The sequence below is a fragment of the Carcharodon carcharias genome, chromosome 32 (assembly GCF_017639515.1).
Source record: "Carcharodon carcharias isolate sCarCar2 chromosome 32, sCarCar2.pri, whole genome shotgun sequence".
In the NCBI taxonomy this organism is placed as follows: domain Eukaryota; kingdom Metazoa; phylum Chordata; class Chondrichthyes; order Lamniformes; family Lamnidae; genus Carcharodon; species Carcharodon carcharias.
In genome coordinates, this window is record NC_054498.1 from 29,524,219 (window position 1) to 29,550,528 (window position 26,310).

Genomic DNA, 26,310 nt, shown 5'->3' on the forward strand with positions numbered 1-26,310 from the left:
GTGTGTAATATAGTCACCAGTATGGACCCATTGTGTGTAATATAGTCACCAGTATGGACCCATTGTGTGTAATATAGTCACCAGTATGGACCCATTGTGTGTAATATAGTCACCAGTATGGACCCATTGTGTGTAATATAGTCACCAGTATGGACCCATTGTGTGTAATATAGTCACCAGTATGGACCCATTGTGTGTAATATAGTCACCAGTATGGACCCATTGTGTGTAATATAGTCACCAGTATGGACCCATTGTGTGTAATATAGTCACCAGTATGGACCCATTGTGTGTAATATAGTCACCAGTATGGACCCATTGTGTGTAATATAGTCACCAGTATGGACCCATTGTGTGTAATATAGTCACCAGTATGGACCCATTGTGTGTAATATAGTCACCAGTATGGACCCATTGTGTGTAATATAGTCACCAGTATGGACCCATTGTGTGTAATATAGTCACCAGTATGGACCCATTGTGTGTAATATAGTCACCAGTATGGACCCATTGTGTGTAATATAGTCACCAGTATGGACCCATTGTGTGTAATATAGTCACCAGTATGGACCCATTGTGTGTAATATAGTCACCAGTATGGACCCATTGTGTGTAATATAGTCACCAGTATGGACCCATTGTGTGTAATATAGTCACCAGTATGGACCCATTGTGTGTAATATAGTCACCAGTATGGACCCATTGTGTGTAATATAGTCACCAGTATGGACCCATTGTGTGTAATATAGTCACCAGTATGGACCCATTGTGTGTAATATAGTCACCAGTATGGACCCATTGTGTGTAATATAGTCACCAGTATGGACCCATTGTGTGTAATATAGTCACCAGTATGGACCCATTGTGTGTAATATAGTCACCAGTATGGACCCATTGTGTGTAATATAGTCACCAGTATGGACCCATTGTGTGTAATATAGTCACCAGTATGGACCCATTGTGTGTAATATAGTCACCAGTATGGACCCATTGTGTGTAATATAGTCACCAGTATGGACCCATTGTGTGTAATATAGTCACCAGTATGGACCCATTGTGTGTAATATAGTCACCAGTATGGACCCATTGTGTGTAATATAGTCACCAGTATGGACCCATTGTGTGTAATATAGTCACCAGTATGGACCCATTGTGTGTAATATAGTCACCAGTATGGACCCATTGTGTGTAATATAGTCACCAGTATGGACCCATTGTGTGTAATATAGTCACCAGTATGGACCCATTGTGTGTAATATAGTCACCAGTATGGACCCATTGTGTGTAATATAGTCACCAGTATGGACCCATTGTGTGTAATATAGTCACCAGTATGGACCCATTGTGTGTAATATAGTCACCAGTATGGACCCATTGTGTGTAATATAGTCACCAGTATGGACCCATTGTGTGTAATATAGTCACCAGTATGGACCCATTGTGTGTAATATAGTCACCAGTATGGACCCATTGTGTGTAATATAGTCACCAGTATGGACCCATTGTGTGTAATATAGTCACCAGTATGGACCCATTGTGTGTAATATAGTCACCAGTATGGACCCATTGTGTGTAATATAGTCACCAGTATGGACCCATTGTGTGTAATATAGTCACCAGTATGGACCCATTGTGTGTAATATAGTCACCAGTATGGACCCATTGTGTGTAATATAGTCACCAGTATGGACCCATTGTGTGTAATATAGTCACCAGTATGGACCCATTGTGTGTAATATAGTCACCAGTATGGACCCATTGTGTGTAATATAGTCACCAGTATGGACCCATTGTGTGTAATATAGTCACCAGTATGGACCCATTGTGTGTAATATAGTCACCAGTATGGACCCATTGTGTGTAATATAGTCACCAGTATGGACCCATTGTGTGTAATATAGTCACCAGTATGGACCCATTGTGTGTAATATAGTCACCAGTATGGACCCATTGTGTGTAATATAGTCACCAGTATGGACCCATTGTGTGTAATATAGTCACCAGTATGGACCCATTGTGTGTAATATAGTCACCAGTATGGACCCATTGTGTGTAATATAGTCACCAGTATGGACCCATTGTGTGTAATATAGTCACCAGTATGGACCCATTGTGTGTAATATAGTCACCAGTATGGACCCATTGTGTGTAATATAGTCACCAGTATGGACCCATTGTGTGTAATATAGTCACCAGTATGGACCCATTGTGTGTAATATAGTCACCAGTATGGACCCATTGTGTGTAATATAGTCACCAGTATGGACCCATTGTGTGTAATATAGTCACCAGTATGGACCCATTGTGTGTAATATAGTCACCAGTATGGACCCATTGTGTGTAATATAGTCACCAGTATGGACCCATTGTGTGTAATATAGTCACCAGTATGGACCCATTGTGTGTAATATAGTCACCAGTATGGACCCATTGTGTGTAATATAGTCACCAGTATGGACCCATTGTGTGTAATATAGTCACCAGTATGGACCCATTGTGTGTAATATAGTCACCAGTATGGACCCATTGTGTGTAATATAGTCACCAGTATGGACCCATTGTGTGTAATATAGTCACCAGTATGGACCCATTGTGTGTAATATAGTCACCAGTATGGACCCATTGTGTGTAATATAGTCACCAGTATGGACCCATTGTGTGTAATATAGTCACCAGTATGGACCCATTGTGTGTAATATAGTCACCAGTATGGACCCATTGTGTGTAATATAGTCACCAGTATGGACCCATTGTGTGTAATATAGTCACCAGTATGGACCCATTGTGTGTAATATAGTCACCAGTATGGACCCATTGTGTGTAATATAGTCACCAGTATGGACCCATTGTGTGTAATATAGTCACCAGTATGGACCCATTGTGTGTAATATAGTCACCAGTATGGACCCATTGTGTGTAATATAGTCACCAGTATGGACCCATTGTGTGTAATATAGTCACCAGTATGGACCCATTGTGTGTAATATAGTCACCAGTATGGACCCATTGTGTGTAATATAGTCACCAGTATGGACCCATTGTGTGTAATATAGTCACCAGTATGGACCCATTGTGTGTAATATAGTCACCAGTATGGACCCATTGTGTGTAATATAGTCACCAGTATGGACCCATTGTGTGTAATATAGTCACCAGTATGGACCCATTGTGTGTAATATAGTCACCAGTATGGACCCATTGTGTGTAATATAGTCACCAGTATGGACCCATTGTGTGTAATATAGTCACCAGTATGGACCCATTGTGTGTAATATAGTCACCAGTATGGACCCATTGTGTGTAATATAGTCACCAGTATGGACCCATTGTGTGTAATATAGTCACCAGTATGGACCCATTGTGTGTAATATAGTCACCAGTATGGACCCATTGTGTGTAATATAGTCACCAGTATGGACCCATTGTGTGTAATATAGTCACCAGTATGGACCCATTGTGTGTAATATAGTCACCAGTATGGACCCATTGTGTGTAATATAGTCACCAGTATGGACCCATTGTGTGTAATATAGTCACCAGTATGGACCCATTGTGTGTAATATAGTCACCAGTATGGACCCATTGTGTGTAATATAGTCACCAGTATGGACCCATTGTGTGTAATATAGTCACCAGTATGGACCCATTGTGTGTAATATAGTCACCAGTATGGACCCATTGTGTGTAATATAGTCACCAGTATGGACCCATTGTGTGTAATATAGTCACCAGTATGGACCCATTGTGTGTAATATAGTCACCAGTATGGACCCATTGTGTGTAATATAGTCACCAGTATGGACCCATTGTGTGTAATATAGTCACCAGTATGGACCCATTGTGTGTAATATAGTCACCAGTATGGACCCATTGTGTGTAATATAGTCACCAGTATGGACCCATTGTGTGTAATATAGTCACCAGTATGGACCCATTGTGTGTAATATAGTCACCAGTATGGACCCATTGTGTGTAATATAGTCACCAGTATGGACCCATTGTGTGTAATATAGTCACCAGTATGGACCCATTGTGTGTAATATAGTCACCAGTATGGACCCATTGTGTGTAATATAGTCACCAGTATGGACCCATTGTGTGTAATATAGTCACCAGTATGGACCCATTGTGTGTAATATAGTCACCAGTATGGACCCATTGTGTGTAATATAGTCACCAGTATGGACCCATTGTGTGTAATATAGTCACCAGTATGGACCCATTGTGTGTAATATAGTCACCAGTATGGACCCATTGTGTGTAATATAGTCACCAGTATGGACCCATTGTGTGTAATATAGTCACCAGTATGGACCCATTGTGTGTAATATAGTCACCAGTATGGACCCATTGTGTGTAATATAGTCACCAGTATGGACCCATTGTGTGTAATATAGTCACCAGTATGGACCCATTGTGTGTAATATAGTCACCAGTATGGACCCATTGTGTGTAATATAGTCACCAGTATGGACCCATTGTGTGTAATATAGTCACCAGTATGGACCCATTGTGTGTAATATAGTCACCAGTATGGACCCATTGTGTGTAATATAGTCACCAGTATGGACCCATTGTGTGTAATATAGTCACCAGTATGGACCCATTGTGTGTAATATAGTCACCAGTATGGACCCATTGTGTGTAATATAGTCACCAGTATGGACCCATTGTGTGTAATATAGTCACCAGTATGGACCCATTGTGTGTAATATAGTCACCAGTATGGACCCATTGTGTGTAATATAGTCACCAGTATGGACCCATTGTGTGTAATATAGTCACCAGTATGGACCCATTGTGTGTAATATAGTCACCAGTATGGACCCATTGTGTGTAATATAGTCACCAGTATGGACCCATTGTGTGTAATATAGTCACCAGTATGGACCCATTGTGTGTAATATAGTCACCAGTATGGACCCATTGTGTGTAATATAGTCACCAGTATGGACCCATTGTGTGTAATATAGTCACCAGTATGGACCCATTGTGTGTAATATAGTCACCAGTATGGACCCATTGTGTGTAATATAGTCACCAGTATGGACCCATTGTGTGTAATATAGTCACCAGTATGGACCCATTGTGTGTAATATAGTCACCAGTATGGACCCATTGTGTGTAATATAGTCACCAGTATGGACCCATTGTGTGTAATATAGTCACCAGTATGGACCCATTGTGTGTAATATAGTCACCAGTATGGACCCATTGTGTGTAATATAGTCACCAGTATGGACCCATTGTGTGTAATATAGTCACCAGTATGGACCCATTGTGTGTAATATAGTCACCAGTATGGACCCATTGTGTGTAATATAGTCACCAGTATGGACCCATTGTGTGTAATATAGTCACCAGTATGGACCCATTGTGTGTAATATAGTCACCAGTATGGACCCATTGTGTGTAATATAGTCACCAGTATGGACCCATTGTGTGTAATATAGTCACCAGTATGGACCCATTGTGTGTAATATAGTCACCAGTATGGACCCATTGTGTGTAATATAGTCACCAGTATGGACCCATTGTGTGTAATATAGTCACCAGTATGGACCCATTGTGTGTAATATAGTCACCAGTATGGACCCATTGTGTGTAATATAGTCACCAGTATGGACCCATTGTGTGTAATATAGTCACCAGTATGGACCCATTGTGTGTAATATAGTCACCAGTATGGACCCATTGTGTGTAATATAGTCACCAGTATGGACCCATTGTGTGTAATATAGTCACCAGTATGGACCCATTGTGTGTAATATAGTCACCAGTATGGACCCATTGTGTGTAATATAGTCACCAGTATGGACCCATTGTGTGTAATATAGTCACCAGTATGGACCCATTGTGTGTAATATAGTCACCAGTATGGACCCATTGTGTGTAATATAGTCACCAGTATGGACCCATTGTGTGTAATATAGTCACCAGTATGGACCCATTGTGTGTAATATAGTCACCAGTATGGACCCATTGTGTGTAATATAGTCACCAGTATGGACCCATTGTGTGTAATATAGTCACCAGTATGGACCCATTGTGTGTAATATAGTCACCAGTATGGACCCATTGTGTGTAATATAGTCACCAGTATGGACCCATTGTGTGTAATATAGTCACCAGTATGGACCCATTGTGTGTAATATAGTCACCAGTATGGACCCATTGTGTGTAATATAGTCACCAGTATGGACCCATTGTGTGTAATATAGTCACCAGTATGGACCCATTGTGTGTAATATAGTCACCAGTATGGACCCATTGTGTGTAATATAGTCACCAGTATGGACCCATTGTGTGTAATATAGTCACCAGTATGGACCCATTGTGTGTAATATAGTCACCAGTATGGACCCATTGTGTGTAATATAGTCACCAGTATGGACCCATTGTGTGTAATATAGTCACCAGTATGGACCCATTGTGTGTAATATAGTCACCAGTATGGACCCATTGTGTGTAATATAGTCACCAGTATGGACCCATTGTGTGTAATATAGTCACCAGTATGGACCCATTGTGTGTAATATAGTCACCAGTATGGACCCATTGTGTGTAATATAGTCACCAGTATGGACCCATTGTGTGTAATATAGTCACCAGTATGGACCCATTGTGTGTAATATAGTCACCAGTATGGACCCATTGTGTGTAATATAGTCACCAGTATGGACCCATTGTGTGTAATATAGTCACCAGTATGGACCCATTGTGTGTAATATAGTCACCAGTATGGACCCATTGTGTGTAATATAGTCACCAGTATGGACCCATTGTGTGTAATATAGTCACCAGTATGGACCCATTGTGTGTAATATAGTCACCAGTATGGACCCATTGTGTGTAATATAGTCACCAGTATGGACCCATTGTGTGTAATATAGTCACCAGTATGGACCCATTGTGTGTAATATAGTCACCAGTATGGACCCATTGTGTGTAATATAGTCACCAGTATGGACCCATTGTGTGTAATATAGTCACCAGTATGGACCCATTGTGTGTAATATAGTCACCAGTATGGACCCATTGTGTGTAATATAGTCACCAGTATGGACCCATTGTGTGTAATATAGTCACCAGTATGGACCCATTGTGTGTAATATAGTCACCAGTATGGACCCATTGTGTGTAATATAGTCACCAGTATGGACCCATTGTGTGTAATATAGTCACCAGTATGGACCCATTGTGTGTAATATAGTCACCAGTATGGACCCATTGTGTGTAATATAGTCACCAGTATGGACCCATTGTGTGTAATATAGTCACCAGTATGGACCCATTGTGTGTAATATAGTCACCAGTATGGACCCATTGTGTGTAATATAGTCACCAGTATGGACCCATTGTGTGTAATATAGTCACCAGTATGGACCCATTGTGTGTAATATAGTCACCAGTATGGACCCATTGTGTGTAATATAGTCACCAGTATGGACCCATTGTGTGTAATATAGTCACCAGTATGGACCCATTGTGTGTAATATAGTCACCAGTATGGACCCATTGTGTGTAATATAGTCACCAGTATGGACCCATTGTGTGTAATATAGTCACCAGTATGGACCCATTGTGTGTAATATAGTCACCAGTATGGACCCATTGTGTGTAATATAGTCACCAGTATGGACCCATTGTGTGTAATATAGTCACCAGTATGGACCCATTGTGTGTAATATAGTCACCAGTATGGACCCATTGTGTGTAATATAGTCACCAGTATGGACCCATTGTGTGTAATATAGTCACCAGTATGGACCCATTGTGTGTAATATAGTCACCAGTATGGACCCATTGTGTGTAATATAGTCACCAGTATGGACCCATTGTGTGTAATATAGTCACCAGTATGGACCCATTGTGTGTAATATAGTCACCAGTATGGACCCATTGTGTGTAATATAGTCACCAGTATGGACCCATTGTGTGTAATATAGTCACCAGTATGGACCCATTGTGTGTAATATAGTCACCAGTATGGACCCATTGTGTGTAATATAGTCACCAGTATGGACCCATTGTGTGTAATATAGTCACCAGTATGGACCCATTGTGTGTAATATAGTCACCAGTATGGACCCATTGTGTGTAATATAGTCACCAGTATGGACCCATTGTGTGTAATATAGTCACCAGTATGGACCCATTGTGTGTAATATAGTCACCAGTATGGACCCATTGTGTGTAATATAGTCACCAGTATGGACCCATTGTGTGTAATATAGTCACCAGTATGGACCCATTGTGTGTAATATAGTCACCAGTATGGACCCATTGTGTGTAATATAGTCACCAGTATGGACCCATTGTGTGTAATATAGTCACCAGTATGGACCCATTGTGTGTAATATAGTCACCAGTATGGACCCATTGTGTGTAATATAGTCACCAGTATGGACCCATTGTGTGTAATATAGTCACCAGTATGGACCCATTGTGTGTAATATAGTCACCAGTATGGACCCATTGTGTGTAATATAGTCACCAGTATGGACCCATTGTGTGTAATATAGTCACCAGTATGGACCCATTGTGTGTAATATAGTCACCAGTATGGACCCATTGTGTGTAATATAGTCACCAGTATGGACCCATTGTGTGTAATATAGTCACCAGTATGGACCCATTGTGTGTAATATAGTCACCAGTATGGACCCATTGTGTGTAATATAGTCACCAGTATGGACCCATTGTGTGTAATATAGTCACCAGTATGGACCCATTGTGTGTAATATAGTCACCAGTATGGACCCATTGTGTGTAATATAGTCACCAGTATGGACCCATTGTGTGTAATATAGTCACCAGTATGGACCCATTGTGTGTAATATAGTCACCAGTATGGACCCATTGTGTGTAATATAGTCACCAGTATGGACCCATTGTGTGTAATATAGTCACCAGTATGGACCCATTGTGTGTAATATAGTCACCAGTATGGACCCATTGTGTGTAATATAGTCACCAGTATGGACCCATTGTGTGTAATATAGTCACCAGTATGGACCCATTGTGTGTAATATAGTCACCAGTATGGACCCATTGTGTGTAATATAGTCACCAGTATGGACCCATTGTGTGTAATATAGTCACCAGTATGGACCCATTGTGTGTAATATAGTCACCAGTATGGACCCATTGTGTGTAATATAGTCACCAGTATGGACCCATTGTGTGTAATATAGTCACCAGTATGGACCCATTGTGTGTAATATAGTCACCAGTATGGACCCATTGTGTGTAATATAGTCACCAGTATGGACCCATTGTGTGTAATATAGTCACCAGTATGGACCCATTGTGTGTAATATAGTCACCAGTATGGACCCATTGTGTGTAATATAGTCACCAGTATGGACCCATTGTGTGTAATATAGTCACCAGTATGGACCCATTGTGTGTAATATAGTCACCAGTATGGACCCATTGTGTGTAATATAGTCACCAGTATGGACCCATTGTGTGTAATATAGTCACCAGTATGGACCCATTGTGTGTAATATAGTCACCAGTATGGACCCATTGTGTGTAATATAGTCACCAGTATGGACCCATTGTGTGTAATATAGTCACCAGTATGGACCCATTGTGTGTAATATAGTCACCAGTATGGACCCATTGTGTGTAATATAGTCACCAGTATGGACCCATTGTGTGTAATATAGTCACCAGTATGGACCCATTGTGTGTAATATAGTCACCAGTATGGACCCATTGTGTGTAATATAGTCACCAGTATGGACCCATTGTGTGTAATATAGTCACCAGTATGGACCCATTGTGTGTAATATAGTCACCAGTATGGACCCATTGTGTGTAATATAGTCACCAGTATGGACCCATTGTGTGTAATATAGTCACCAGTATGGACCCATTGTGTGTAATATAGTCACCAGTATGGACCCATTGTGTGTAATATAGTCACCAGTATGGACCCATTGTGTGTAATATAGTCACCAGTATGGACCCATTGTGTGTAATATAGTCACCAGTATGGACCCATTGTGTGTAATATAGTCACCAGTATGGACCCATTGTGTGTAATATAGTCACCAGTATGGACCCATTGTGTGTAATATAGTCACCAGTATGGACCCATTGTGTGTAATATAGTCACCAGTATGGACCCATTGTGTGTAATATAGTCACCAGTATGGACCCATTGTGTGTAATATAGTCACCAGTATGGACCCATTGTGTGTAATATAGTCACCAGTATGGACCCATTGTGTGTAATATAGTCACCAGTATGGACCCATTGTGTGTAATATAGTCACCAGTATGGACCCATTGTGTGTAATATAGTCACCAGTATGGACCCATTGTGTGTAATATAGTCACCAGTATGGACCCATTGTGTGTAATATAGTCACCAGTATGGACCCATTGTGTGTAATATAGTCACCAGTATGGACCCATTGTGTGTAATATAGTCACCAGTATGGACCCATTGTGTGTAATATAGTCACCAGTATGGACCCATTGTGTGTAATATAGTCACCAGTATGGACCCATTGTGTGTAATATAGTCACCAGTATGGACCCATTGTGTGTAATATAGTCACCAGTATGGACCCATTGTGTGTAATATAGTCACCAGTATGGACCCATTGTGTGTAATATAGTCACCAGTATGGACCCATTGTGTGTAATATAGTCACCAGTATGGACCCATTGTGTGTAATATAGTCACCAGTATGGACCCATTGTGTGTAATATAGTCACCAGTATGGACCCATTGTGTGTAATATAGTCACCAGTATGGACCCATTGTGTGTAATATAGTCACCAGTATGGACCCATTGTGTGTAATATAGTCACCAGTATGGACCCATTGTGTGTAATATAGTCACCAGTATGGACCCATTGTGTGTAATATAGTCACCAGTATGGACCCATTGTGTGTAATATAGTCACCAGTATGGACCCATTGTGTGTAATATAGTCACCAGTATGGACCCATTGTGTGTAATATAGTCACCAGTATGGACCCATTGTGTGTAATATAGTCACCAGTATGGACCCATTGTGTGTAATATAGTCACCAGTATGGACCCATTGTGTGTAATATAGTCACCAGTATGGACCCATTGTGTGTAATATAGTCACCAGTATGGACCCATTGTGTGTAATATAGTCACCAGTATGGACCCATTGTGTGTAATATAGTCACCAGTATGGACCCATTGTGTGTAATATAGTCACCAGTATGGACCCATTGTGTGTAATATAGTCACCAGTATGGACCCATTGTGTGTAATATAGTCACCAGTATGGACCCATTGTGTGTAATATAGTCACCAGTATGGACCCATTGTGTGTAATATAGTCACCAGTATGGACCCATTGTGTGTAATATAGTCACCAGTATGGACCCATTGTGTGTAATATAGTCACCAGTATGGACCCATTGTGTGTAATATAGTCACCAGTATGGACCCATTGTGTGTAATATAGTCACCAGTATGGACCCATTGTGTGTAATATAGTCACCAGTATGGACCCATTGTGTGTAATATAGTCACCAGTATGGACCCATTGTGTGTAATATAGTCACCAGTATGGACCCATTGTGTGTAATATAGTCACCAGTATGGACCCATTGTGTGTAATATAGTCACCAGTATGGACCCATTGTGTGTAATATAGTCACCAGTATGGACCCATTGTGTGTAATATAGTCACCAGTATGGACCCATTGTGTGTAATATAGTCACCAGTATGGACCCATTGTGTGTAATATAGTCACCAGTATGGACCCATTGTGTGTAATATAGTCACCAGTATGGACCCATTGTGTGTAATATAGTCACCAGTATGGACCCATTGTGTGTAATATAGTCACCAGTATGGACCCATTGTGTGTAATATAGTCACCAGTATGGACCCATTGTGTGTAATATAGTCACCAGTATGGACCCATTGTGTGTAATATAGTCACCAGTATGGACCCATTGTGTGTAATATAGTCACCAGTATGGACCCATTGTGTGTAATATAGTCACCAGTATGGACCCATTGTGTGTAATATAGTCACCAGTATGGACCCATTGTGTGTAATATAGTCACCAGTATGGACCCATTGTGTGTAATATAGTCACCAGTATGGACCCATTGTGTGTAATATAGTCACCAGTATGGACCCATTGTGTGTAATATAGTCACCAGTATGGACCCATTGTGTGTAATATAGTCACCAGTATGGACCCATTGTGTGTAATATAGTCACCAGTATGGACCCATTGTGTGTAATATAGTCACCAGTATGGACCCATTGTGTGTAATATAGTCACCAGTATGGACCCATTGTGTGTAATATAGTCACCAGTATGGACCCATTGTGTGTAATATAGTCACCAGTATGGACCCATTGTGTGTAATATAGTCACCAGTATGGACCCATTGTGTGTAATATAGTCACCAGTATGGACCCATTGTGTGTAATATAGTCACCAGTATGGACCCATTGTGTGTAATATAGTCACCAGTATGGACCCATTGTGTGTAATATAGTCACCAGTATGGACCCATTGTGTGTAATATAGTCACCAGTATGGACCCATTGTGTGTAATATAGTCACCAGTATGGACCCATTGTGTGTAATATAGTCACCAGTATGGACCCATTGTGTGTAATATAGTCACCAGTATGGACCCATTGTGTGTAATATAGTCACCAGTATGGACCCATTGTGTGTAATATAGTCACCAGTATGGACCCATTGTGTGTAATATAGTCACCAGTATGGACCCATTGTGTGTAATATAGTCACCAGTATGGACCCATTGTGTGTAATATAGTCACCAGTATGGACCCATTGTGTGTAATATAGTCACCAGTATGGACCCATTGTGTGTAATATAGTCACCAGTATGGACCCATTGTGTGTAATATAGTCACCAGTATGGACCCATTGTGTGTAATATAGTCACCAGTATGGACCCATTGTGTGTAATATAGTCACCAGTATGGACCCATTGTGTGTAATATAGTCACCAGTATGGACCCATTGTGTGTAATATAGTCACCAGTATGGACCCATTGTGTGTAATATAGTCACCAGTATGGACCCATTGTGTGTAATATAGTCACCAGTATGGACCCATTGTGTGTAATATAGTCACCAGTATGGACCCATTGTGTGTAATATAGTCACCAGTATGGACCCATTGTGTGTAATATAGTCACCAGTATGGACCCATTGTGTGTAATATAGTCACCAGTATGGACCCATTGTGTGTAATATAGTCACCAGTATGGACCCATTGTGTGTAATATAGTCACCAGTATGGACCCATTGTGTGTAATATAGTCACCAGTATGGACCCATTGTGTGTAATATAGTCACCAGTATGGACCCATTGTGTGTAATATAGTCACCAGTATGGACCCATTGTGTGTAATATAGTCACCAGTATGGACCCATTGTGTGTAATATAGTCACCAGTATGGACCCATTGTGTGTAATATAGTCACCAGTATGGACCCATTGTGTGTAATATAGTCACCAGTATGGACCCATTGTGTGTAATATAGTCACCAGTATGGACCCATTGTGTGTAATATAGTCACCAGTATGGACCCATTGTGTGTAATATAGTCACCAGTATGGACCCATTGTGTGTAATATAGTCACCAGTATGGACCCATTGTGTGTAATATAGTCACCAGTATGGACCCATTGTGTGTAATATAGTCACCAGTATGGACCCATTGTGTGTAATATAGTCACCAGTATGGACCCATTGTGTGTAATATAGTCACCAGTATGGACCCATTGTGTGTAATATAGTCACCAGTATGGACCCATTGTGTGTAATATAGTCACCAGTATGGACCCATTGTGTGTAATATAGTCACCAGTATGGACCCATTGTGTGTAATATAGTCACCAGTATGGACCCATTGTGTGTAATATAGTCACCAGTATGGACCCATTGTGTGTAATATAGTCACCAGTATGGACCCATTGTGTGTAATATAGTCACCAGTATGGACCCATTGTGTGTAATATAGTCACCAGTATGGACCCATTGTGTGTAATATAGTCACCAGTATGGACCCATTGTGTGTAATATAGTCACCAGTATGGACCCATTGTGTGTAATATAGTCACCAGTATGGACCCATTGTGTGTAATATAGTCACCAGTATGGACCCATTGTGTGTAATATAGTCACCAGTATGGACCCATTGTGTGTAATATAGTCACCAGTATGGACCCATTGTGTGTAATATAGTCACCAGTATGGACCCATTGTGTGTAATATAGTCACCAGTATGGACCCATTGTGTGTAATATAGTCACCAGTATGGACCCATTGTGTGTAATATAGTCACCAGTATGGACCCATTGTGTGTAATATAGTCACCAGTATGGACCCATTGTGTGTAATATAGTCACCAGTATGGACCCATTGTGTGTAATATAGTCACCAGTATGGACCCATTGTGTGTAATATAGTCACCAGTATGGACCCATTGTGTGTAATATAGTCACCAGTATGGACCCATTGTGTGTAATATAGTCACCAGTATGGACCCATTGTGTGTAATATAGTCACCAGTATGGACCCATTGTGTGTAATATAGTCACCAGTATGGACCCATTGTGTGTAATATAGTCACCAGTATGGACCCATTGTGTGTAATATAGTCACCAGTATGGACCCATTGTGTGTAATATAGTCACCAGTATGGACCCATTGTGTGTAATATAGTCACCAGTATGGACCCATTGTGTGTAATATAGTCACCAGTATGGACCCATTGTGTGTAATATAGTCACCAGTATGGACCCATTGTGTGTAATATAGTCACCAGTATGGACCCATTGTGTGTAATATAGTCACCAGTATGGACCCATTGTGTGTAATATAGTCACCAGTATGGACCCATTGTGTGTAATATAGTCACCAGTATGGACCCATTGTGTGTAATATAGTCACCAGTATGGACCCATTGTGTGTAATATAGTCACCAGTATGGACCCATTGTGTGTAATATAGTCACCAGTATGGACCCATTGTGTGTAATATAGTCACCAGTATGGACCCATTGTGTGTAATATAGTCACCAGTATGGACCCATTGTGTGTAATATAGTCACCAGTATGGACCCATTGTGTGTAATATAGTCACCAGTATGGACCCATTGTGTGTAATATAGTCACCAGTATGGACCCATTGTGTGTAATATAGTCACCAGTATGGACCCATTGTGTGTAATATAGTCACCAGTATGGACCCATTGTGTGTAATATAGTCACCAGTATGGACCCATTGTGTGTAATATAGTCACCAGTATGGACCCATTGTGTGTAATATAGTCACCAGTATGGACCCATTGTGTGTAATATAGTCACCAGTATGGACCCATTGTGTGTAATATAGTCACCAGTATGGACCCATTGTGTGTAATATAGTCACCAGTATGGACCCATTGTGTGTAATATAGTCACCAGTATGGACCCATTGTGTGTAATATAGTCACCAGTATGGACCCATTGTGTGTAATATAGTCACCAGTATGGACCCATTGTGTGTAATATAGTCACCAGTATGGACCCATTGTGTGTAATATAGTCACCAGTATGGACCCATTGTGTGTAATATAGTCACCAGTATGGACCCATTGTGTGTAATATAGTCACCAGTATGGACCCATTGTGTGTAATATAGTCACCAGTATGGACCCATTGTGTGTAATATAGTCACCAGTATGGACCCATTGTGTGTAATATAGTCACCAGTATGGACCCATTGTGTGTAATATAGTCACCAGTATGGACCCATTGTGTGTAATATAGTCACCAGTATGGACCCATTGTGTGTAATATAGTCACCAGTATGGACCCATTGTGTGTAATATAGTCACCAGTATGGACCCATTGTGTGTAATATAGTCACCAGTATGGACCCATTGTGTGTAATATAGTCACCAGTATGGACCCATTGTGTGTAATATAGTCACCAGTATGGACCCATTGTGTGTAATATAGTCACCAGTATGGACCCATTGTGTGTAATATAGTCACCAGTATGGACCCATTGTGTGTAATATAGTCACCAGTATGGACCCATTGTGTGTAATATAGTCACCAGTATGGACCCATTGTGTGTAATATAGTCACCAGTATGGACCCATTGTGTGTAATATAGTCACCAGTATGGACCCATTGTGTGTAATATAGTCACCAGTATGGACCCATTGTGTGTAATATAGTCACCAGTATGGACCCATTGTGTGTAATATAGTCACCAGTATGGACCCATTGTGTGTAATATAGTCACCAGTATGGACCCATTGTGTGTAATATAGTCACCAGTATGGACCCATTGTGTGTAATATAGTCACCAGTATGGACCCATTGTGTGTAATATAGTCACCAGTATGGACCCATTGTGTGTAATATAGTCACCAGTATGGACCCATTGTGTGTAATATAGTCACCAGTATGGACCCATTGTGTGTAATATAGTCACCAGTATGGACCCATTGTGTGTAATATAGTCACCAGTATGGACCCATTGTGTGTAATATAGTCACCAGTATGGACCCATTGTGTGTAATATAGTCACCAGTATGGACCCATTGTGTGTAATATAGTCACCAGTATGGACCCATTGTGTGTAATATAGTCACCAGTATGGACCCATTGTGTGTAATATAGTCACCAGTATGGACCCATTGTGTGTAATATAGTCACCAGTATGGACCCATTGTGTGAATATAGTCACCAGTATGGACCCATTGTGTGTAATATAGTCACCAGTGTGGTCCCATTGTGTGTAATATAGTCACCAGTATGGACCCATTGTGTGTAATATAGTCACCAGTATGGACCCATTGTGTAATATAGTCACCAGTATGGACCCATGTGTGTAATATAGTCACCAGTATGGACCCATTGTGTGAAATAGTCACCAGTATGGACCCATTGTGTGTAATATAGTCACCAGTATGGACCCATTGTGTGTAATATAGTCACCAGTATGGACCCATTGTGTGTAATATAGTCACCAGTATGGACCCATTGTGTGTAATATAGTCACCAGTATGGACCCATTGTGTGTAATATAGTCACCAGTATGGACCCATTGTGTGTAATATAGTCACCAGTATGGACCCATTGTGTGTAATATAGTCACCAGTATGGACCCATTGTGTGTAATATAGTCACCAGTATGGACCCATTGTGTGATAATATACCAGTATGGACCCATTGTGTGTAATATAGTCACCAGTATGGACCCATTGTGTGTAATATAGTCACCAGTATGGACCCATTGTGTGTAATATAGTCACCAGTATGGACCCATTGTGTGTAATATAGTCACCAGTATGGACCCATTGTGTGTAATATAGTCACCAGTATGGACCCATTGTGTGTAATATAGTCACCAGTATGGACCCATTGTGTGTAATATAGTCACCAGTATGGACCCATTGTGTGTAATATAGTCACCAGTATGGACCCATTGTGTGTAATATAGTCACCAGTATGGACCCATTGTGTGTAATATAGTCACCAGTATGGACCCATTGTGTGTAATATAGTCACCAGTATGGACCCATTGTGTGTAATATAGTCACCAGTATGGACCCATTGTGTGTAATATAGTCACCAGTATGGACCCATTGTGTGTAATATAGTCACCAGTATGGACCCATTGTGTGTAATATAGTCACCAGTATGGACCCATTGTGTGTAATATAGTCACCAGTATGGACCCATTGTGTGTAATATAGTCACCAGTATGGACCCATTGTGTGTAATATAGTCACCAGTATGGACCCATTGTGTGTAATATAGTCACCAGTATGGACCCATTGTGTGTAATATAGTCACCAGTATGGACCCATTGTGTGTAATATAGTCACCAGTATGGACCCATTGTGTGTAATATAGTCACCAGTATGGACCCATTGTGTGTAATATAGTCACCAGTATGGACCCATTGTGTGTAATATAGTCACCAGTATGGACCCATTGTGTGTAATATAGTCACCAGTATGGACCCATTGTGTGTAATATAGTCACCAGTATGGACCCATTGTGTGTAATATAGTCACCAGTATGGACCCATTGTGTGTAATATAGTCACCAGTATGGACCCATTGTGTGTAATATAGTCACCAGTATGGACCCATTGTGTGTAATATAGTCACCAGTATGGACCCATTGTGTGTAATATAGTCACCAGTATGGACCCATTGTGTGTAATATAGTCACCAGTATGGACCCATTGTGTGTAATATAGTCACCAGTATGGACCCATTGTGTGTAATATAGTCACCAGTATGGACCCATTGTGTGTAATATAGTCACCAGTATGGACCCATTGTGTGTAATATAGTCACCAGTATGGACCCATTGTGTGTAATATAGTCACCAGTATGGACCCATTGTGTGTAATATAGTCACCAGTATGGACCCATTGTGTGTAATATAGTCACCAGTATGGACCCATTGTGTGTAATATAGTCACCAGTATGGACCCATTGTGTGTAATATAGTCACCAGTATGGACCCATTGTGTGTAATATAGTCACCAGTATGGACCCATTGTGTGTAATATAGTCACCAGTATGGACCCATTGTGTGTAATATAGTCACCAGTATGGACCCATTGTGTGTAATATAGTCACCAGTATGGACCCATTGTGTGTAATATAGTCACCAGTATGGACCCATTGTGTGTAATATAGTCACCAGTATGGACCCATTGTGTGTAATATAGTCACCAGTATGGACCCATTGTGTGTAATATAGTCACCAGTATGGACCCATTGTGTGTAATATAGTCACCAGTATGGACCCATTGTGTGTAATATAGTCACCAGTATGGACCCATTGTGTGTAATATAGTCACCAGTATGGACCCATTGTGTGTAATATAGTCACCAGTATGGACCCATTGTGTAATATAGTCACCAGTATGGACCCATTGTGTGTAATATAGTATGGACCCATTGTGTGTAATATAGTCACCAGTATGGACCCATTGTGTGTAATATAGTCACCAGTATGGACCCATTGTGTGTAATATAGTCACCAGTATGGACCCATTGTGTGTAATATAGTCACCAGTATGGACCCATTGTGTGTAATATAGTCACCAGTATGGACCCATTGTGTGTAATATAGTCACCAGTATGGACCCATTGTGTGTAATATAGTCACCAGTATGGACCCATTGTGTGTAATATAGTCACCAGTATGGACCCATTGTGTGTAATATAGTCACCAGTATGGACCCATTGTGTGTATATAGTCACCAGTATGGACATTGTGTGTAATATAGTCAACAGTATGGACCCATTGTGTGTAACATAGTCACCAGTATGGACCCATTGTGTGTATTATAGTCACCAGTATGGACCCATTGTGTGTAACATAGTCACCAGTATGGACCCATTGTGTGTAATATAGTCACCAGTATGGACCCATTGTGTGTAATATAGTCACCAGTATGGACCCATTGTGTGTAATATAGTCACCAGTATGGACCCATTGTGTGTAATATAGTCACCAGTATGGACCCATTGTGTGTAATATAGTCACCAGTATGGACCCATTGTGTGTAATATAGTCACCAGTATGGACCCATTGTGTGTAATATAGTCACCAGTATGGACCCATTGTGTGTAATATAGTCACCAGTATGGACCCATTGTGTGTAATATAGTCACCAGTATGGACCCATTGTGTGTAATATAGTCACCAGTATGGACCCATTGTGTGTAATATAGTCACCAGTATGGACCCATTGTGTGTAATATAGTCACCAGTATGGACCCATTGTGTGTAATATAGTCACCAGTATGGACCCATTGTGTGTAATATAGTCACCAGTATGGACCCATTGTGTGTAATATAGTCACCAGTATGGACCCATTGTGTGTAATATAGTCACCAGTATGGACCCATTGTGTGTAATATAGTCACCAGTATGGACCCATTGTGTGTAATATAGTCACCAGTATGGACCCATTGTGTGTAATATAGTCACCAGTATGGACCCATTGTGTGTAATATAGTCACCAGTATGGACCCATTGTGTGTAATATAGTCACCAGTATGGACCCATTGTGTGTAATATAGTCACCAGTATGGACCCATTGTGTGTAATATAGTCACCAGTATGGACCCATTGTGTGTAATATAGTCACCAGTATGGACCCATTGTGTGTAATATAGTCACCAGTATGGACCCATTGTGTGTAATATAGTCACCAGTATGGACCCATTGTGTGTAATATAGTCACCAGTATGGACCCATTGTGTGTAATATAGTCACCAGTATGGACCCATTGTGTGTAATATAGTCACCAGTATGGACCCATTGTGTGTAATATAGTCACCAGTATGGACCCATTGTGTGTAATATAGTCACCAGTATGGACCCATTGTGTCTAATATAGTCACCAGTATGGACCCATTGTGTGAAATATAGTCACCAGTATGGACCCATTGTGTGTAATATAGTCACCAGTATGGACCCATTGTGTGTAATATAGTCACCAGTATGGACCCATTGTGTAGAGCATAGTCACCAGTATGGACCCATTGTGTGTGACATAGTCACCAGTATGGACCCATTGTGTGTAATATAGTCACCAGTATGGACCCATTGTGTGTAATATAGTCACCAGTGTTAGTCACCATTGTGGACCCAGTGTGCATAGCCACCAGTATGGACCCATTGTGTGAATATAGTCACCAGTAGTGGACCCATTGTGTGCAGATATAGTCACCAGTATGGACCCATTGTGTGAGCATAGACACCAGTATGGATCCAAAGTGCAGACCATAGTCACCAGTATGGACCCATTGTGTGAAATATAGTCACCAGTATGGACCCATTGTGTGTAATATAGTCACCAGTATGGACCCATTGTGTGTAACATAGTCACCAGTATGGACCCATTGTGTGTAATATAGTCACCAGTATGGACCCATTGTGTGTAATATAGTCACCAGTATGGACCCATTGTGTGTAATATAGTCACCAGTATGGACCCATTGTGTGTAATATAGTCACCAGTATGGACCCATTGTGTAATATAGTCACCAGTATGGACCCATTGTGTGTAATATAGTCACCAGTATGGACCCATTGTGTAATATAGTCACCAGTATGGACCCATTGTGTGTAATATAGTCACCAGTATGGACCCATTGTGTGATATAGTCACCAGTATGGACCCATTGTGTGTAAGCATAGTCACCAGTATGGACCCATTGTGTGTGAATATAGTCACCAGTATGGACCCATTGTGTGTAATATAGTCACCAGTATGGACCCATTGTGTGAAATATAGTACCACCCATTGTGTGTAATATAGTCACCAGTATGGACCCATTGTGTGACATAGTCCAGTATGGACCCATTGTGCACCAGTCATAGCACCAGTATGACCCATTGTGTAATATAGTCCAGTATGGACCCATTGTGTGTAATATAGTCACCAGTATGGACCCATTGTGTGTAATATAGTCACCAGTATGGACCCATTGTGTGAATATAGAGTCACCAGTGGACCCATTGTGTGTAATATAGTCACCAGTATGGACCCATTGTGTGTAATATAGTCACCAGTATGGACCCATTGTGTGTAATATAGTCACCAGTATGGACCCATTGTGTGTAATATAGTCACCAGTATGGACCCATTGTGTGTAATATAGTCACCAGTATGGACCCATTGTGTGTAATATAGTCACCAGTATGGACCCATTGTGTGTAATATAGTCACCAGTATGGACCCATTGTGTGTAATATAGTCACCAGTATGGACCCATTGTGTGTAATATAGTCACCAGTATGGACCCATTGTGTGTAATATAGTCACCAGTATGGACCCATTGTGTGTAATATAGTCACCAGTATGGACCCATTGTGTGTAATATAGTCACCAGTATGGACCCATTGTGTGTAATATAGTCACCAGTATGGACCCATTGTGTGTAATATAGTCACCAGTATGGACCCATTGTGTGTAATATAGTCACCAGTATGGACCCATTGTGTGTAATATAGTCACCAGTATGGACCCATTGTGTGTAATATAGTCACCAGTATGGACCCATTGTGTGTAATATAGTCACCAGTATGGACCCATTGTGTGTAATATAGTCACCAGTATGGACCCATTGTGTGTAATATAGTCACCAGTATGGACCCATTGTGTGTAATATAGTCACCAGTATGGACCCATTGTGTGTAATATAGTCACCAGTATGGACCCATTGTGTGTAATATAGTCACCAGTATGGACCCATTGTGTGTAATATAGTCACCAGTATGGACCCATTGTGTGTAATATAGTCACCAGTATGGACCCATTGTGTGTAATATAGTCACCAGTATGGACCCATTGTGTGTAATATAGTCACCAGTATGGACCCATTGTGTGTAATATAGTCACCAGTATGGACCCATTGTGTGTAATATAGTCACCAGTATGGACCCATTGTGTGTAATATAGTCACCAGTATGGACCCATTGTGTGTAATATAGTCACCAGTGTGGACCCATTGTGTGTAATATAGTCACCAGTATGGACCCATTGTGTAATATAGTCACCAGTATGGACCCATTGTGTGTAATATAGTCACCAGTATGGACCCATTGTGTGTAATATAGTCACCAGTATGGACCCATTGTGTGTAATATAGTCACCAGTGTGGACCCATTGTGTGTAATATAGTCACCAGTATGGACCCATTGTGTGTAATATAGTCACCAGTATGGACCCATTGTGTGTAATATAGTCACCAGTATGGACCCATTGTGTGTAATATAGTCACCAGTATGGACCCATTGTGTGTAATATAGTCACCAGTATGGACCCATTGTGTGTAATATAGTCACCAGTATGGACCCATTGTGTGTAACATAGTCACCAGTATGGACCCATTGTGTGTAATATAGTCACCAGTATGGACCCATTGTGTGTAACATAGTCACCAGTATGGACCCATTGTGTGTAATATTCACCAGTATGGACCCATTGTGTGTAATATACCAGTATGGACCCATTGTGTGTAATATAGTCACCAGTATGGACCCATTGTGTGTAATATAGTCACCAGTATGGACCCATTGTGTGTAATATAGTCACCACTATGGACCCATTGTGTGTAACATAGTCACCAGTATGGACCCATTGTGTGTAATATAGTCACCAGTATGGACCCATGTTGTGTAATATAGTCACCAGTATGGACCCATTGTGTGTAATATAGTCACCAGTATGGACCCATTGTGTGTAATATAGTCACCAGTATGGACCAATTGTGTGTAATATAGTCACCAGTATGGACCCATTGTGTGTAATATAGTCACCAGTATGGACCCATTGTGTGTAATATAGTCACCAGTATGGACCCATTGTGTGAATATAGTCACCAGTATGGACCCATTGTGTGTAATATAGTCACCAGTATGGACCCATTGTGTGTAATATAGTCACCAGTATGGACCCATGTGTGTAATATAGTCACCAGTATGGACCATTGTGTGTAATATAGTCACCAGTATGGACCCATTGTGTGTAATATAGTCACCAGTATGGACCCATTTGTGTAATATAGTCACCAGTATGGACCCATTGTGTGTAATATAGTCACCAGTATGGACCCATTGTGTGTAATATAGTCACCAGTATGGACCCCATTGTGTGTAATATAGTCACCAGTATGGACCCATTGTGTGTAATATAGTCACCAGTATGGACCCATTGTGTAATATAGTCACCAGTATGGACCCATTGTGTGTAATATAGTCACCTGAAGTGGACCCATTGTGTGAGCACTAGACACCAGTATGGACCCATTGTGAGCAAATATAGTCACCAGTATAGACCCATTGTGTGTAATAGAGTCACCAGTATGGACCCATTGTGTGTAATATAGTCACCAGTATGGACCCATTGTGTGGACATAGACACCAGTAGTGGACCTATTGTGTGTACATATAGTCACCATATGGACCCATTGTGTGTAATATAGTCACCAGTATGGACCCATTGTGTGTAAGCATAGTCACCAGTATGGACCCATTGTGGTAATATAGTCACCAGTATGGACCCATTGTGTGTAATATAGTCACCAGTATGGACCCATTGTGTGTAATATAGTCACCAGTATGGACCCATTGTGTGTAATATAGTCACCAGTATGGACCCATTTGTGTAATATAGTCACCATGTATGGACCCATTGTGTGTAATATAGTCACCAGTATGGACCCATTGTGTGTAATATAGTCACCAGTATGGACCCATTGTGTGTAATATAGTACCAGTAGTTGGACCCATTGTGTGTAATATAGTCACCAGTATGGACCCATTGTGTGTAATATAGTCACCAGTATGGACCCATTGTGTGTAATATAGTCACCAGTATGGACCCATTGTGTGTAATATAGTCACCAGTATGGACCCATTGTGTAGAGCATAGTCACCAGTATGGACCCATTGTGTGTAACATAGTCACCAGTATGGACCCATTGTGTGTAATATAGTCACCAGTATGGACCCATTGTGTGTAACATAGACACCTGTATGCACCCATTGTGTGTAACATAGTCACCAGTATGGACCCATTGTGTGTAATATAGCCACCAGTATGGACCCATTGTGTGGAATATAGATCACCAGAATGGACCCATTGTGTGAGCATAGTCACCAGTATGGAACATTGTGCAGAGCATAGTCACCAGTATGGACCCATTGTGTGTAATATAGTCATCAGTATGGACCCATTGTGCAGAGCAAAGTCACCAGTATGGACCCATTGTGTGTAATATAGTCACAGAAGTGGACCATTGTGTGGTAATACAGACACCAGTATGGACCCATTGTTGTAATATAGTCACCAGAATGGACCCATTGTGTAGAGCATAGTCACCAGTATGGACCCATTGTGTGTAATATAGTCACCAGTATGGACCCATTGTGTGTAATATAGTCACCAGTATGGACCCATTGTGTGTAATATAGTCACCAGTATGGACCCATTGTGTGCAATCATAGTCACCAGTATGGACCCATTGTTTTGTGTGTAAAAGTCACCAGTATGGACCCATTGTGTGTAGAATAGTCACCAGTATGGACCCATTGTGTGTAACATAGTCACCAGTGGACCCATTGTGTGTAATATAGTCACCAGTATGGACCCATTGTGTGTAATATAGTCACCAGTATGGACCCATTGTGCAGAGCATAGACACCAGTATGGACCCATTGTGTGTAATATAGTCACCAGTATGGACCCATTGTGTGTAATATAGTCACCAGTATGGACCCATTGTGTGTAATATAGTCACCAGTATGGACCCATTGTGCAGAGCATAGACACCAGTATGGACCCATTGTGTGTAATATAGTCACCAGTATGGACCCATTGTGTGTAATATAACACCAGTATGGACCCATTGTGTGTAACAGTCACCAGTATGGACCCATTGTGTGTAATATAGTCACCAGTATGGACCCATTGTGTGTAATATAGTCACCAGTATGGACCATTGTGTGTAATATAGTCACCAGTATGGACCCATTGTGTGAATATAGTCATCAGTATGGACCCATTGTGTGCGCATAGTCACCAGTATGGACCCATTGTGTGTAATATAGTCACCAGTATGGACCCATTGTGTGTAATATAGTCACCAGTATGGACCCATTGTGTGTAATATAGTCACCAGTATGGACCCATTGTGTAGAGCATAGTCACCAGTATGGACCCATTGTGTGTAATATAGTCACCAGTATGGACCCATTGTGTGTAATATAGTCACCAGTATGGACCCATTGTGTGTAATATAGTCACCAGTATGGACCATTGTGTGTAATATAGTCACCAGTATGGACCCATTGTGTGTAATATAGTCACCAGTATGGACCCATTGTGTGTAATATAGTCACCAGTATGGACCCATTGTGTGTAATATAGTCACCAGTATGGACCCATTGTGTGTAATATAGTCACCAGTATGGACCCATTGTGTGTAATATAGTCACCAGTATGGACCCATTGTGTGTTAATATAGTCACCAGTATGGACCCATTGTGTGTAATATAGTCACCAGTATGGACCCATTGTGTGTAATATAGTCACCAGTATGGACCCATTGTGTGTAATATAGTCACCAGTATGGACCCATTGTGTGTAATATAGTCACCAGTATGGACCCATTGTGTGTAATATAGTCACCATATGGACCATTGTGTGTAATATAGTCACCAGTATGGACCCATTGTGTGTAATATAGTCACCAGTATGGA